The 13478-nt window shown below is 58.8% G+C and overlaps 1 non-coding gene across 1 annotated transcript; it reads left to right on the top strand.

Moving 5' to 3' along the window:
- Positions 1 to 12313: 12313 nt before the first annotated feature.
- LOC131864704 (5S ribosomal RNA) lies at positions 12314 to 12432 on the top strand. Its single transcript, XR_009363468.1, has one exon. It is a non-coding gene; the product is annotated as a 5S ribosomal RNA (ribosomal RNA).
- The last annotated feature ends 1046 nt before the right edge of the window (positions 12433 to 13478 follow it).

Here is a 13478-nt window from a genome sequence, read left to right as displayed (position 1 = left end):
CTTCGGGACCAACGCATCACCGGAAGACAACCGCCAAACATCGAAAGAGTCGCGATGCTCCGCAACCTACGTGCAAAGCGGTCGCACACCGGGTAAGGGAGTGAGAGCCCCAAACATAGCTGGGCGAGGCGCTCACTCCGCTCTTTAATATCTCGTTAATACCGCCAAGGAAATGGCACAAGCACACACACACAAGCATCCTCGGAAGAGGACAGTTCGAGTGACAGGTCAAATCCAAGAGTTCCGAAGACTACCTCCAGGAACAATCGGGAACAAGACCGATTACAAGTCGTCGAGTCTGTTACTGGGCGAACACGAGATGCGCACAGGAAATCGATCAGCCCTCACAATGGCCCAAGGCCAGAGATCGGACTGCTACGATTTACCCCAACAATCATCGTGCCACTCTTCGCAGAGAGGTGATAGACGCCAACGAGCCCGCGCATAGCAATCGAGGTGTAAAAAGGGCGTTGAAGGCAGGAAGCCTGGACGAAAGAGGCTACGAGGTCACCTCGAAGCGGTCTAAGAATCGGGCGCACTTGGGGCGACTACCAGTGCCAACCCCTTATCCCGCGGTGCGTCCGACACACAGAAATTTCCAAGGCGGCCAAGGAGCCTCCCCGCATAGCAATCGGGGTGTGAGGTTACGGATGCAGCATTGATAGCAATCGAGGTGTGAGGCGAAGGATGCAGAAGTGAGAGCCGAGGGATGTAGCAGAGATAGCAATCGGGGTGTGTGATGCAGAAGAGATAGCAATCGAGGTGTGCGGTGGGAAGGGCCCAGCAGCCAGAATGCATGAAGCGACGGATGAAGCAGTGATGACAACCGGGCTGTGAGGAGAGGAGGGATGCAGCCAAGAAAGCAATCAGGGCTCGAGGCAAGGGATGCATCAAGGATAGCAATCATGTTGTGAGGCGAGATTCCAAAGGCTAAACGTGAGAGGCTGCAGGGTCGACTCAGAGAGGTCTATGCATGTGAGAGGCTGAAAGCAAGGTCGACTCGGAGCGGTCTATGCATCGGGCGCGCTTGGGGCGACTACCAGTGCCAACCCCTTATCCCGCGACGCGTCCGACAAAGAGAACGTTCCAAGGCGGCAGAGGAGGTTACCAGCCGAAGGATGCAGTAGCAATAACAGGTATAGTTCCGCGGCGGCCGAGAAGACTCACCGCATAGGAATCGGGATGCGAGGCGAGGGATGCGGCGGGAAGGCCCCGACGGCTAAACGGAAGAGGCTGCAGGGCCGCCTCGGAATGGTCCAAGCATCGGATGCGATTGGGACGACTACCAGTGCCAACCCCTTATCCCGCGATGCGTCCGATACACAGATAGTTCCAAGGCGGCCGAGGAGCCTCACCGCATATCAATCGGGGTGCGAGGCGAGGGATGGGGCGGGAAGGCCCCAACGGCTAGACGGAAGAGGCTTCAGGGCCACCTCGGAATGGTCCAAGCATCGGACGCGCTTGGGGCGACTGCCAGTGCCAACCCCTTATCCCGCGATGCGTCCGATACACAGATGGTTCCAAGGCGGCCGAGGAGCCTCACCGCATAGCAATCGGGGGTGCGAGGCGAGGGATGGGGCGGGAAGGCCCCAACGGCTAGACGGAAGAGGCTTCAGGGCCGCCTAGGAATGGTCCAAGCATCGGACACGCTTGGGGCGACTACCAGTGACAGCCCCCTATCCCGCGATGCGTCCGATACGAAGATGGTTCCAAGGCGGCCGAGGAGCCTCACCGCATAGCAATCGGGGTGCGAGGTGGGGGATGCGGCGAGATGGCCCCAACGGCTAGACGGAAGAGGCCACAGGGCCGCGTCGGAATAGTCCAAGCATCGGACGCGCTTGGGGCGACTACCAGTGACAACCCCTTATCCCGCGATGCGTCCGATACGAAGATAGTTCCAAGGCGGCCGAGGAGCCTCACCGCATAGCAATCGGGGTGCGAGGTGGGGGATGCGGCGAGATGGCCCCAACGGCTAGACGGAAGAGGCTGCAGGGCCGCCTCGGAATAGTCCAAGCATCGGACGCGCTTGGGGCCACTACCAGTGACAACCCCTTATCCCGCAATGCGTCCGATACGAAGATAGTTCCAAGGCGGCCGAAGAGCCTCACCGCATAGCAATCGGGGTGCGAGGTGGGGGATGCGGCGAGATGGCCCCAACGGCTAGACGGAAGAGGCCACAGGGCCGCCTCGGAATAGTCCAAGCATCGGACGCGCTTGGGGCGACTACCAGTGACAACCCCTTATCCCGCGATGCGTCCGATACGAAGATAGTTCCCAGGCGGCCGAGGAGCCTCACCGCATAGCAATCGGGGTGCGAGGCGAGGGATGCGGCGAGATGGCCCCAAAGGCTAGACGGAAGAGGCTGCAGGGCTGCCTCGGAATAGTCCAAGCATCGGACGCGCTTGGGGCGACTACCTCTGCCAACCCCTTATCCCGCGATGCGTTCGATACACAGATAGTTCCGAGGCGGCCGAGGAGGTGGGGGATGCAGCGAGATGGCCCCAACGGCTAGACGGAAGAGGCTGCAGGGCCGCCTCGGAATAGTCCAAGCATCGGACGCGCTTGGGGCGACTACCAGTGACAACCCCTTATCCCGCGATGCGTCCGATACACAGATAGTTCCGAGGCGGCCAAGGAGCCTCACCGCATAGCAATCGTGGTGCGAGGTGGGGGATGCGGCGAGATGGCCCCAACGGCTAGACGGAAGAGGCTGCAGGGCCGCCTCGGAATGGTCCAAGCATCGGATGCGCTTGGGGCGACTACCACTGCCAACCCCTTATCCCGCGATGCGTCCGATACACAGATAGTTCCAAGGCGGCCGAGGAGCCTCACAGCATAGCAATCAGGGTGCGAGGCGAGGGATGCGGCGAGAAAGCCCCAACGGCTAGAGGGAAGAGGCTTCAGGTCCGCCTCGGAATGGTCCAAGCATCGGACGCGCTTGGGGCGACTACCAGTGACAACCCCTTATCCCGCGACGCGTCCGATACACAGATAGTTCCAAGGCGGCCGAGGAGCCTCACCGCATAGCAATCGGGGTGCGAGGCGAGGGATGCGGCGAGAAGGACCCAACGGCTACACGGAAGAGGCTTCGGGGCCGCCTCGGAATGGTCCAAGCATCGGACGCGCTTGGGGCGACTACCAGTGACAACCCCTTATCCCGCGACGCGTCCGATACACAGATAGTTCCAAGGCGGCCGAGGAGCCTCACCGCATAGCAATCGGGGTGCGAGGCGAGGGATGCGGCGAGAAGGACCCAACGGCTACACGGAAGAGGCTTCGGGGCCGCCTCGGAATGGTCCAAGCATCGGACGCGCTTGGGGCGACTACCAGTGACAACCCCTTATCCCGCGACGCGTCCGATACACAGATAGTTCCAAGGCGGCCGAGGAGCCTCACCGCATAGCAATCGGGGTGCGAGGCGAGGGATGCGGCGAGAAGGACCCAACGGCTAGACGGAAGAGGCTTCGGGTCCGCCTCGGAATGGTCCAAGCATCGGACGCGCTTGGGGCGACTACCAGTGACAACCCCTTATCCCGCGACGCGTCCGATACACAGATAGTTCCAAGGCGGCCGAGGAGCCTCACCGCATAGCAATCGGGGTGCGAGGCGAGGGATGCGGCGAGAAGGACCCAACGGCTAGACGGAAGAGGCTTCGGGTCCGCCTCGGAATGGTCCAAGCATCGGACGCGCTTGGGGCGACTACCAGTGACAACCCCTTATCCCGCGACGCGTCCGATACACAGATAGTTCCAAGGCGGCCGAGGAGCCTCACCGCATAGCAATCGGGGTGCGAGGCGAGGGATGCGGCGAGAAGGACCCAACGGCTAGACGGAAGAGGCTTCGGGTCCGCCTCGGAATGGTCCAAGCATCGGACGCGCTTGGGGCGACTACCAGTGACAACCCCTTATCCCGCGACGCGTCCGATACACAGATAGTTCCGAGGCGGCCGAGGAGCCTCACCGCATAGCAATCGGGGTGCGAGGCGAAGGATGCGGCGAGAAGGACCCAACGGCTAGACGGAAGAGGCTTCGGGTCCGCCTCGGAATGGTCTAAGCATCGGACGCGCTTGGGGCGACTACCAGTGACAACCCCTTATCCCGCGACGCGTCCGATACACAGATAGTTCCAAGGCGGCCGAGGAGCCTCACCGCATAGCAATCGGGGTGCGAGGCGAGGGATGCGGCGAGAAGGACCCAACGGCTAGACGGAAGAGGCTTCAGGGCCGCCTCGGAATGGTCCAAGCATCGAACGCGCTTGGGGCGACTACCAGTGACAACCCCTTATCCCGCGACGCGTCCGATACACAGATAGTTCCGAGGCGGCCGAGGAGCCTCACCGCATAGCAATCGGGGTGCGAGGCGAGGGATGCGGCGAGAAGGACCCAACGGCTAGACGGAAGAGGCTTCAGGGCCGCCTCGGAATGGTCCAAGCATCGGACGCGCTTGGGGCGACTACCAGTGACAACCCCTTATCCCGCGACGCGTCCGATACACAGATAGTTCCGAGGCGGCCGAGGAGCCTCACCGCATAGCAATCGGGGTGCGAGGCGAGGGATGCGGCGAGAAGGACCCAACGGCTAGACGGAAGAGGCTTCAGGGCCGCCTCGGAATGGTCCAAGCATCGGACGCGCTTGGGGCGACTACCAATGACAACCCCTTATCCCGCGACGCGTCCGATACACAGATAGTTCCGAGGCGGCCGAGGAGCCTCACCGCATAGCAATCGGGGTGCGAGGCGAGGGATGCGGCGAGAAGGACCCAACGGCTAGACGGAAGAGGCTTCAGGGCCGCCTCGGAATGGTCCAAGCATCGGACGCGCTTGGGGCGACTACCAGTGACAACCCCTTATCCCGCGACGCGTCCGATACACAGATAGTTCCGAGGCGGCCGAGGAGCCTCACCGCATAGCAATCGGGGTGCGAGGCGAGGGATGCGGCGAGAAGGACCCAACGGCTAGACGGAAGAGGCTTCAGGGCCGCCTCGGAATGGTCCAAGCATCGGACGCGCTTGGGGCGACTACCGTTGCCAACCCCTTATCCCGCGATGCGTCTGATACACAGATAGTTCCGAGGCGGCCGAGGAGCCTCACCGCATAGCAATCGGGTTGCGAGGCAGATTATTGGGAAGGGAACCCCCTGGGATGCGGCTCAAGCAGTGCCCAAAGGGACTGGAATGCGGAATCACATCGAGAGACCCAAATGCTATACGAGGGCTCAAATCGAATTATCGATTTGGCCACGACATGGACGCATCGGAACGACTACCTTTGCCGAACCACTCGCAATTGCATCCATACCGAAACCAATAGACATTTCCGTTAGAGCCCTCGCATAGCATTCGGGAATCTCGCATGCCCCTCTAAATCGACCAATGCTGGCGCTCAATGAAAATCCGAGCGCTACCACCGTTCGAGCGCCAGCATTGGTCGAGTTAGAGGGGCACGGGGGAGAATGCTCCAGTCAACACCTCCCCTATATAAGTTATTTGTCCGATTCTCGCACAACCGTAGTCTGCCTCGTCGAATCAAACAACGGTCCCAGATTCCGACTTCCGTTCCGTAGAGACCCAAAAGCTAGATGGAGGCTCGCAAGAAAGAGAGTCGGCGCATAGCAATCGGGTTTCTCGAACGTTTAGGGACCGAGCTCACTTGCGGATAGGGCAAAATCCGCCAAGCAACCCAAAAGCTAGACGGGGGCTCGAATCGAATCGCCTAGGCGGCCACAACAACGACGTGTTGGATCGACTACCAGTGCCAAACCATTCAGCAAGACTAGTCTGTGTCGAGGCCGGATAGAGATTCTCAGAGAGCGCCCGCATAGCATTTAGGAGACCTGCCGCGTCCCTCACACTCGACAAATGGTGGTGCACGTTTATAAATCCGAGCGATCCCAACCCTTTCAAGCACCAACATCGGTCGAGATAGAGGGGCACGGAGGGGGCTGCGTGAGACAACACAGTCCCCTATATAAGTTATTTGTCCGATTCTCACACATCCGAAGAATGGTCATCAAATCGGACAACAGCCCAAACTTCCGACTTCCGTCCCAGAAAGCCCAAGAGCTATCTAAAACGTTCATGGCCGGAACTCGATCGCGGCTATACCAGTCCGCCAAGCAACCCAAAAGCTAGACTGGAGCTCTAGTCGAATCACCTCTGTGGCCATTGCAAGGACGTGTTGGAGCGACTACCATTGCCGAACCATTCCGCAGGTCGAGTCCATACCAAGGCCGCATAGAGATTCACGATGAGCTCCTGCATAGCAATCAGGAGACTTGCCGTGTCCATCACAATCGATAAATCCTGGTGCAAGATTTTTGCATCCGAGCGCTCCAACCAGTCGAGCACCAGCATCAATCGACATAAACGGGCACGGGGGGAGGATGCTCGAGAACACTACCTCCCCTATATAAGTTATTTGTCCGATTCTCAAGCAGCCGAAGTCTGGTCATCGAATCGGGTCAAAGACCACAACTTCCGACTTTACCCACAATGCAAGTCATCGAATCGAACATCGGCCCCCGAGTCGGACTCCATGCGTATGTCAGGTCATCGGACCCAAATTCCGCCTTCCTGCGCATGGCGGGCCATCAATATCAACTCGGTCATCGGACCCAAACTCCGCCTTTTTGCGTATGGCACGCCTTCAAATCGGTCATCGGACCCAAATTCCGCCTTCCTGTGCATGGCGGGCCATCAACATCAACTCGGTCATCGGACCCAAATTCCGCCTTTCTGCGCATGGCACGCCATCAACTCGGTCATCGGACCCAAATTCCGCCTTCCTGCGCATGGCAGGTCATCGGACACAAATTCAGACCTCGCCAATATGCCTACGTATCGAATCGGTCATCGGACCCAACTTCCGACTTCATCCATACTGTAGGGTCTTTGAGGTTGGCGCGGTGCGCTCAACCCAGGGAGTCGACCCATCGAAGCATACACCTCCCCTATATAAGCTATTTGTCCGATTCCCACACCTGTGTAGTTTGCACCTCTGACCAGGACATCGACCCCAACTTCCGAACTCGACTGCAACGACGGCACCAGCGCCTTGGTGCGCACCTTGCGACGCACAGTCCCAACATTCGCCTTCCTGCACATGGCAGGTCATCGGACCCAAATTCCGACCTCGCGAGTATGCCTACATATCGAATCGGTCATCGGACCCAACTTCCGACTTCATCCATACCGTAGGGTCTTTGAGGTTGGCGCGGTGCGCTCAACCCGGGGAGTCGACCCAACGAAGCATACACCTCCCCTATATAAGCTATTTGTCCGATTCCCACACCTGTGTAGTTTGCACCTCCGATCAAGACATCGACCCCAACTTCCGAACTCGCCTCCAACGACCGAACCAGCGCCTTGGTGCGCACCTTGCAACGCACAGTGCCAACATTCGCCTTCCTGCACGTGGCAGGTCATCGGACCCAAATTCCGACCTCGCGAGTATGCCTACATATCGAATCGGTCATCGGACCCAACTTCCGACTTCATCCATACCGTAGGGTCTTTGAGGTTGGCGCGGTGCGCTCAACCCGGGGAGTCGACCCAACGAAGCATACACCTCCCCTATATAAGCTATTTGTCCGATTCCCACACCTGTGTAGCTTGCACCTCCGATCAGGACATCGACCCCAACTTCCGAACTCGACTAAAAAGACCGCACCAGCGCCTTGGTGTGCACCTTGCAACGCACAGTGTCAACATTCGCCTTCCTGCACATGGCAGGTCATCGGACCCAAATTCCGACCTCATGAGCATACCTACTAATCGAATTGGTCATCGGACCCAACTTCCGACTTCATCCATACCGTAGGGTCTTTGAGGTTGGCGCGGTGCGCTCAACCTGGGGAGTCGACCCATCGAAGCATACACCTCCCCTATATAAGCTATTTGTCCGATTCCGACACCTGTGTAGTTTGCACCTCCGCTCAGGACATCGACCCCAACTTCCGAACTCGCCTGCAACGACCGAACCAGCGCCTTGGTGCGCACCAAAAGTGCGCACTTTTGGAGGGCACTTTTGTGCGCTCCAAAGGTGCGCACTTTTGGAGGGCACTTTTCTGCGCTCCAAAGGTGCGCACTTTTGGAGGGCACTTTTTGGAGGGCACTTTTCTGCGCTCCAAAGGTGCGCACTTTTGGAGGGCACTTTTTGGAGGGCACTTTTCTGCGCTCCAAAGGTGCGCACTTTTGGAGGGCACTTTTTGGAGGGCACTTTTCTGCGCTCCAAAGGTGCGCACTTTTGGAGGGCACTTTTTGGAGGGCACTTTTCTGCGCTCCAAAGGTGCGCACTTTTGGAGGGCACTTTTTGGAGGGCACTTTTCTGCGCTCCAAAGGTGCGCACTTTTGGAGGGCACTTTTCTGCGCTCCAAAGGTGCGCACTTTTGGAGGGCACTTTTTGGAGGGCACTTTTCTGCGCTCCAAAGGTGCGCACTTTTGGAGGGCACTTTTTGGAGGGCACTTTTCTGCGCTCCAAAGGTGCGCACTTTTGGAGGGCACTTTTTGGAGGGCACTTTTCTGCGCTCCAAAGGTGCGCACTTTTGGAGGGCACTTTTGTGCACTCCAAAGGTGCGCACTTTTGGAGGGCACTTTTCCTGTGCTCCAAAGGTGCACACCTAGGTGAGCACCTTCGACCACACCTTGTAGCACACCAAACTCTGACTTTCGACTTCATCCGCAATGCAGGGTCTTTGAGGTTGGCGCAATGCGCACAACCAGGGGAGTCGACCCATCAAACCCAACACCTCCCCTATATAAGCTATTTGTCTGATTCTCATACATGCGTAGCCTGCAGGAGCAATTAGGACATCGACCCCAACTTTCGGCTTCTAAACGAAAACAAGGTCTTTGAGGTTGGTGTAATGCGAACAACTAGGGGAGTCAACCCATCAAACCCAACACCTCCCCTATATAAGCTATTTGTCTGATTCTCATACATGTGTAGTCTACAGGAGCAATTAGGACATCGACCCCAACTTTTGACTTCTTAACGAAAACAAGGTCTTTGAGGTTGACGTAATGCGCACAACCAGGGGAGTCGACCCATCAAACCCAACACCTCCCCTATATAAGCTATTTGTCCGATTCTCATACATGTGTAGCCTGCAGGAGCCATTAGGACATTGACCCCAACTTTTGACTTCTTAACGAAAACAAGGTCTTTGAGGTTGGCGTAATGCGCACAACCAAGGGAGTTGACCCATCAAACCCAACACCTCCCCTATATAAGCTATTTGTCTGATTCTCATACATGTGTAGCCTGCAACAACGATTAGGACATCCACCCCAACTTCTGAATTCGTCTGCGTTGACCGCACCAAAGGTGCACGCCTTGGTGCTCACCAAAATCCGACTTCCGACTTCTTCTGCTATGCGGGGTCTTTGAGGTTGGCGCAGTGCGCACAACCAGGGGAGTCAACCCACCGAATGCAACACCTCCCCTATATAAGCTATTTGTCTGATTCTCATACATGCGTAGACTGCAGCAATGATTAGGACATCCACCCCAACTTTTGACTTCTTAAACAAGACAGGGTCTTTGAAGTTGGTGCAGTGCACACAACCAGGGGAGTCGACCCATCAAACGCAACACCTCCCCTATATAAAGCTATTTGTCCGATTCTCATACGTGTAGTCTGCAGCAGCGATTAGGACATCGACCCCAACTTCCGAATTCGTTTGCATTGACCGCACCAAAGGTGCACGCCTTGGTGTGCACCCTGGAGTGCACTTTGGTGCTCACCTCGGTGCACACTTTGGTGTGCACCTCGGTGTGCACCAAAGGTGCGCACCTTGGAGCGCACCAAAGGTGTACACTTTGGAGCGCACCACATAGGGTCTTTGAGAGGTTGGCGCAGTGCGCACACCAAGGTGGGTGTTGAGGTGCGTGCCGAGGTGGGTGGGTGCTAGGGTGCGCTCCATGGTGGGTGCCAGGGTGGGTGCGTGCTAGGGTGGATTCCAAAGAGGGTCATAGGGTGGGTGCCAAGGTGGGTTGGTGATATAGTGGGTTCAAAGGTGGGTACTAGGGTGGGTTCCAAGGTGGGTCACAAGTTGGGTGCCAGGATGCGTGGGTGTTAGGTTGGGTGCCAAGGTGGGCTCCTGCGTGGGTGGGTGCTAGGGTGGGTTTCAAGGTGGACGCGAGGGCGGGTGCCAAGGTGGGTAACAAGTTGGGTGTTAGGATGGGTGAGTGCTAGAGTGGGTGCCAAGGTGGGTGGGTGCTAAGGTGGATGCCAAGGTGGTTCACAGGGTGGGTGGGTTCTAGGGTGAGTTCCAAGGTGGGTCACAGGTTCAGTGCTAGGGTGGGTGTCAAGGCGGGTGTCGAGGTGCCTGGGTGCTAGGGTGTGGATGCCAATGTGGGTCATAGGGTGGGTACTAGGGTGGGCTGCAATGTGGGTGCCAAGGTGGGTAACATGCTCGGTGGGTTCTAAATTGGGTGCCAGGGTGGGTGTGCACCCACCTTGCCCGAGGTGGGTGCCAAGGTGCCAGTGTGGGTGGGTGCTAAGGTGGATGCCAAGGTGGGTGAGAAGGTGGGTGATAGGTTGAGTGGTAGGATGGGTGGGTGCCAAGATGGGTCACAGGGTGGGTGCAAGGGTGGGTAGGTGCTAGGGTTGGTGTCAGGGTGGGTGGGTGCTAGGTTGGGTTCCAAGGTGGGTGCGAGGGTGAGTGTCAAGGTGGGTCACAGGTTAGGTGCTAGGATGGGTGAGTGCTAGGGTGCAAAGGTGCCAGGGTGGGTGCTAGGATGGGTCGATGCTAGGGTGAGTGGCAAGGTGGGTCCACAAGTGTCAAGGTGGGTGCCGAGGTGGGTGCCAAGTCGGCGACTGCTATGGTGGATGCCAAGGTGGGTCACGGGGTGGGTGCCAAGTTGCTAGGTTGGGTTCCAAGGTGGGTGCCAACGTGGGTGCTAGGGTGCGTGGGTTAAAGGGTGTGTCACAACGTGGGTGCCAGGATGGGTGCGCACCCACACTGGCCAAGACGGGTGCGGGTGCAAGGTTGGGTTCCAAGCCCGGTCACAGGCTGGGTGCTAGGATGGGTGGGTGCCAAGGTGGGCACCAGGGTGGGTGCACCCACCCTGGCCAAGGTGGGTCACGGGGTGGGTCCTAGGGTGGGTAACGGGGTGGGTACTAAGGTGCGTGCCAAGGTGGGTCATAGGGTGGGTGCCAAGGTGGGCACCAGGGTGGGTGTGCACCAACCCTAGCCAGGGTAGGTCACGGGGTGGTTGTCGGGGTGGGCGTCAAGGAGCCAAGGTGGGTGGCAAGTAGCCAAGTTGCGTGCCAAGGTGGGTGTCGGGGTGGGTGCCAAGGATCCAAGGTGGGTGCCAAGGAACCAAGGTGGGTGTCTGGGTGGGTGCCGAGGTGGGAGCCAGGGTGGGTCCCAAGGTGAGTGCAAAGGTGGGTGCCAGGGTCAAGGTGAGTGCCAATGTGGGTTCCAAGGTGCCAGGGTCAGGGTGAGTGCCAATGTGGGTTCAAAGGTGCTAAGTTGGGTGCGAGGTTGGGTGCGAGGGTGGGTGGGTGCCAAGGTGTGCTAGGTGGAAGCCCGGGTGGGTCGGCATCCCATGGGTGTCGAGTTGGGTGCCTGATGGGTGCTTCTTGTCAAGTTTTAGTCGTCGGGACTCATTTCGAGCCTTAGAGGTCGTTTCTTGTCCGGTTGCCCTGTCTTCGACCTGGGAACCCAATTTTGGTCCTCGGGTCCCATTTTTTTTTGTCTCGCATCCCACTTTTGGCCTGTGGCCTTTTCGGGGTCGATTCTCGTTTTGGGCATCAGAGCATGTTTCTTCTCCTAAAACCCAATATTTGTTTATTAAGTCTCGGAACACATTTTTGTTCTCGTGGACCCATCATGGGTCTTGGAACGCATTTGTGGTCCTTGGGTCCCATTTTGCATCCCGAAACTTGTGTTTTGGTGCTTGATCCCTATTTTGGGTGCCCACCTTGCACCAAGTGCGCACCCGGGGCAAACCGAGCGCCTTGGTGCACCAGGGCAAGATCGAGCGTGCACCCGAGGCGCCCCGAACATGCACCAAGGTGCACTCGGCCCACATGTGAGCGCAGGTCGTTGCGCCCGAGGTGGTGTGTGGGCACCGCGTTGCAGACGGGACACTGCACGCACACGACGCCCCCTCCAGGTGCACGCACGTAGGCCGGGCCGGGTGCACACCCGACGCCCTAGCAAGGTGCGCGCACCCGGGCAGGGCTCACACTTGGCGAACGGGGCGCACTTCGCGAGGGAGGGTGTGCACCTCGACGGGGGTGGGTGGCCGGGGTGGATTCGCACGTGGGTCGCGGTTTGCTAAGTACACACTGCGACAAGCTCATAACGGGTGCGATCATACCAGCGTTAGTGCACCGGATCCCATCAGAACTCCGCAGTTAAGCGCGCTTGGGCCGGAGTAGTACTGGGATGGGTGACCTCCCGGGAAGTCCCGGTGTTGCACCCTTTTTTAGTTTTTCGCCGGGCGTCGCAATGCTATTTGAATAAACCTTTTGCCCGTTTGCGTTCTCGTCGGGGCCGGGCCGGGCCGGGGTGCGCTGCCCGCACTACCGCGCGCGCGGGGGCGACACCGAGCGCGCACCCGAGGCGCCCCGAGCACACAGGCCACGGTGCAACCCGGGCGTTGTGCGCGCACCCCGGTGCGCCCGAGGTGCTGCGCGCGCACCCAGGTGAAATCGGTGTGCACCTCGGCCAGTGCGCGCTCGGTCGAGTCGCGCACGTTGGCCAAGGTGCACGGTGATGTTTCTTACTCTAAGGTTCCGCACCAGACGCCCGGGACAGGTGAGCGAAGCTGGGCGGGGCCGGGTGCGCGGCCGGGGCAGGTGCACGCAGCTGGAGAGAGCTTTGGAGCACACTTCGGAGCGCACCAATGATGCGCTCCATTCAAAAGTTTCCTGAAAAGGCAAAAAAAGTTGAGATTATAGAATTTCCCACTTGAGAGATTGTAAAAAAAAAAAATTTAAAATGAAGGAAACGCGGGTGCCAAGGTGTGCGCAGCCCAGCCAAGGTGTGCGCACCAAGGCGCCCACCCTGGCGAAGGTGCACGCAAGGTGCGCACCCGAGGCAAACCGGACAATTAACCCAACTTTCGACTTCGCGCGCACCTTGGAGCGCACTTCGGAGCGCTCCTTGGTGCGCACCAATCTTGGGCACCTCGGAGTGCACCATGGCGCCCACCAAGGTGCGCACCCGGGGCAAACCGAGCTCCGACTTCGTGCGCACCTTGGAGCGCACGAAAGGTGCGCACCATGGCGCCCACCAAGGTGCGCAGCCCAGCCAAGGCGTGCGCATCAAGGTGCGCACCCTGGCGAAGGTGCGCACCCGGGGCAAACCGAGCTCCGACTTCGTGCGCACCTTGGAGCGCACAAAAGGTGCGCAACCCAGCCAAGGTGTGCGCACCCCGGTCAAACCGAGCTCCGAATCGTGCGCACCAGAGGTGCACGCCATCGTGCGCACCTTGGAGCACACTTCGGAGCCCTCCTTGGTGCGCGC

The sequence above is a fragment of the Cryptomeria japonica genome, unplaced genomic scaffold (assembly GCF_030272615.1).
Source record: "Cryptomeria japonica unplaced genomic scaffold, Sugi_1.0 HiC_scaffold_90, whole genome shotgun sequence".
In the NCBI taxonomy this organism is placed as follows: Eukaryota; Viridiplantae; Streptophyta; class Pinopsida; order Cupressales; family Cupressaceae; genus Cryptomeria; species Cryptomeria japonica.
The sequence above is the reverse complement of the archived record's forward strand: the minus strand, read 5'-3'. Positions and strand labels throughout refer to the sequence as shown.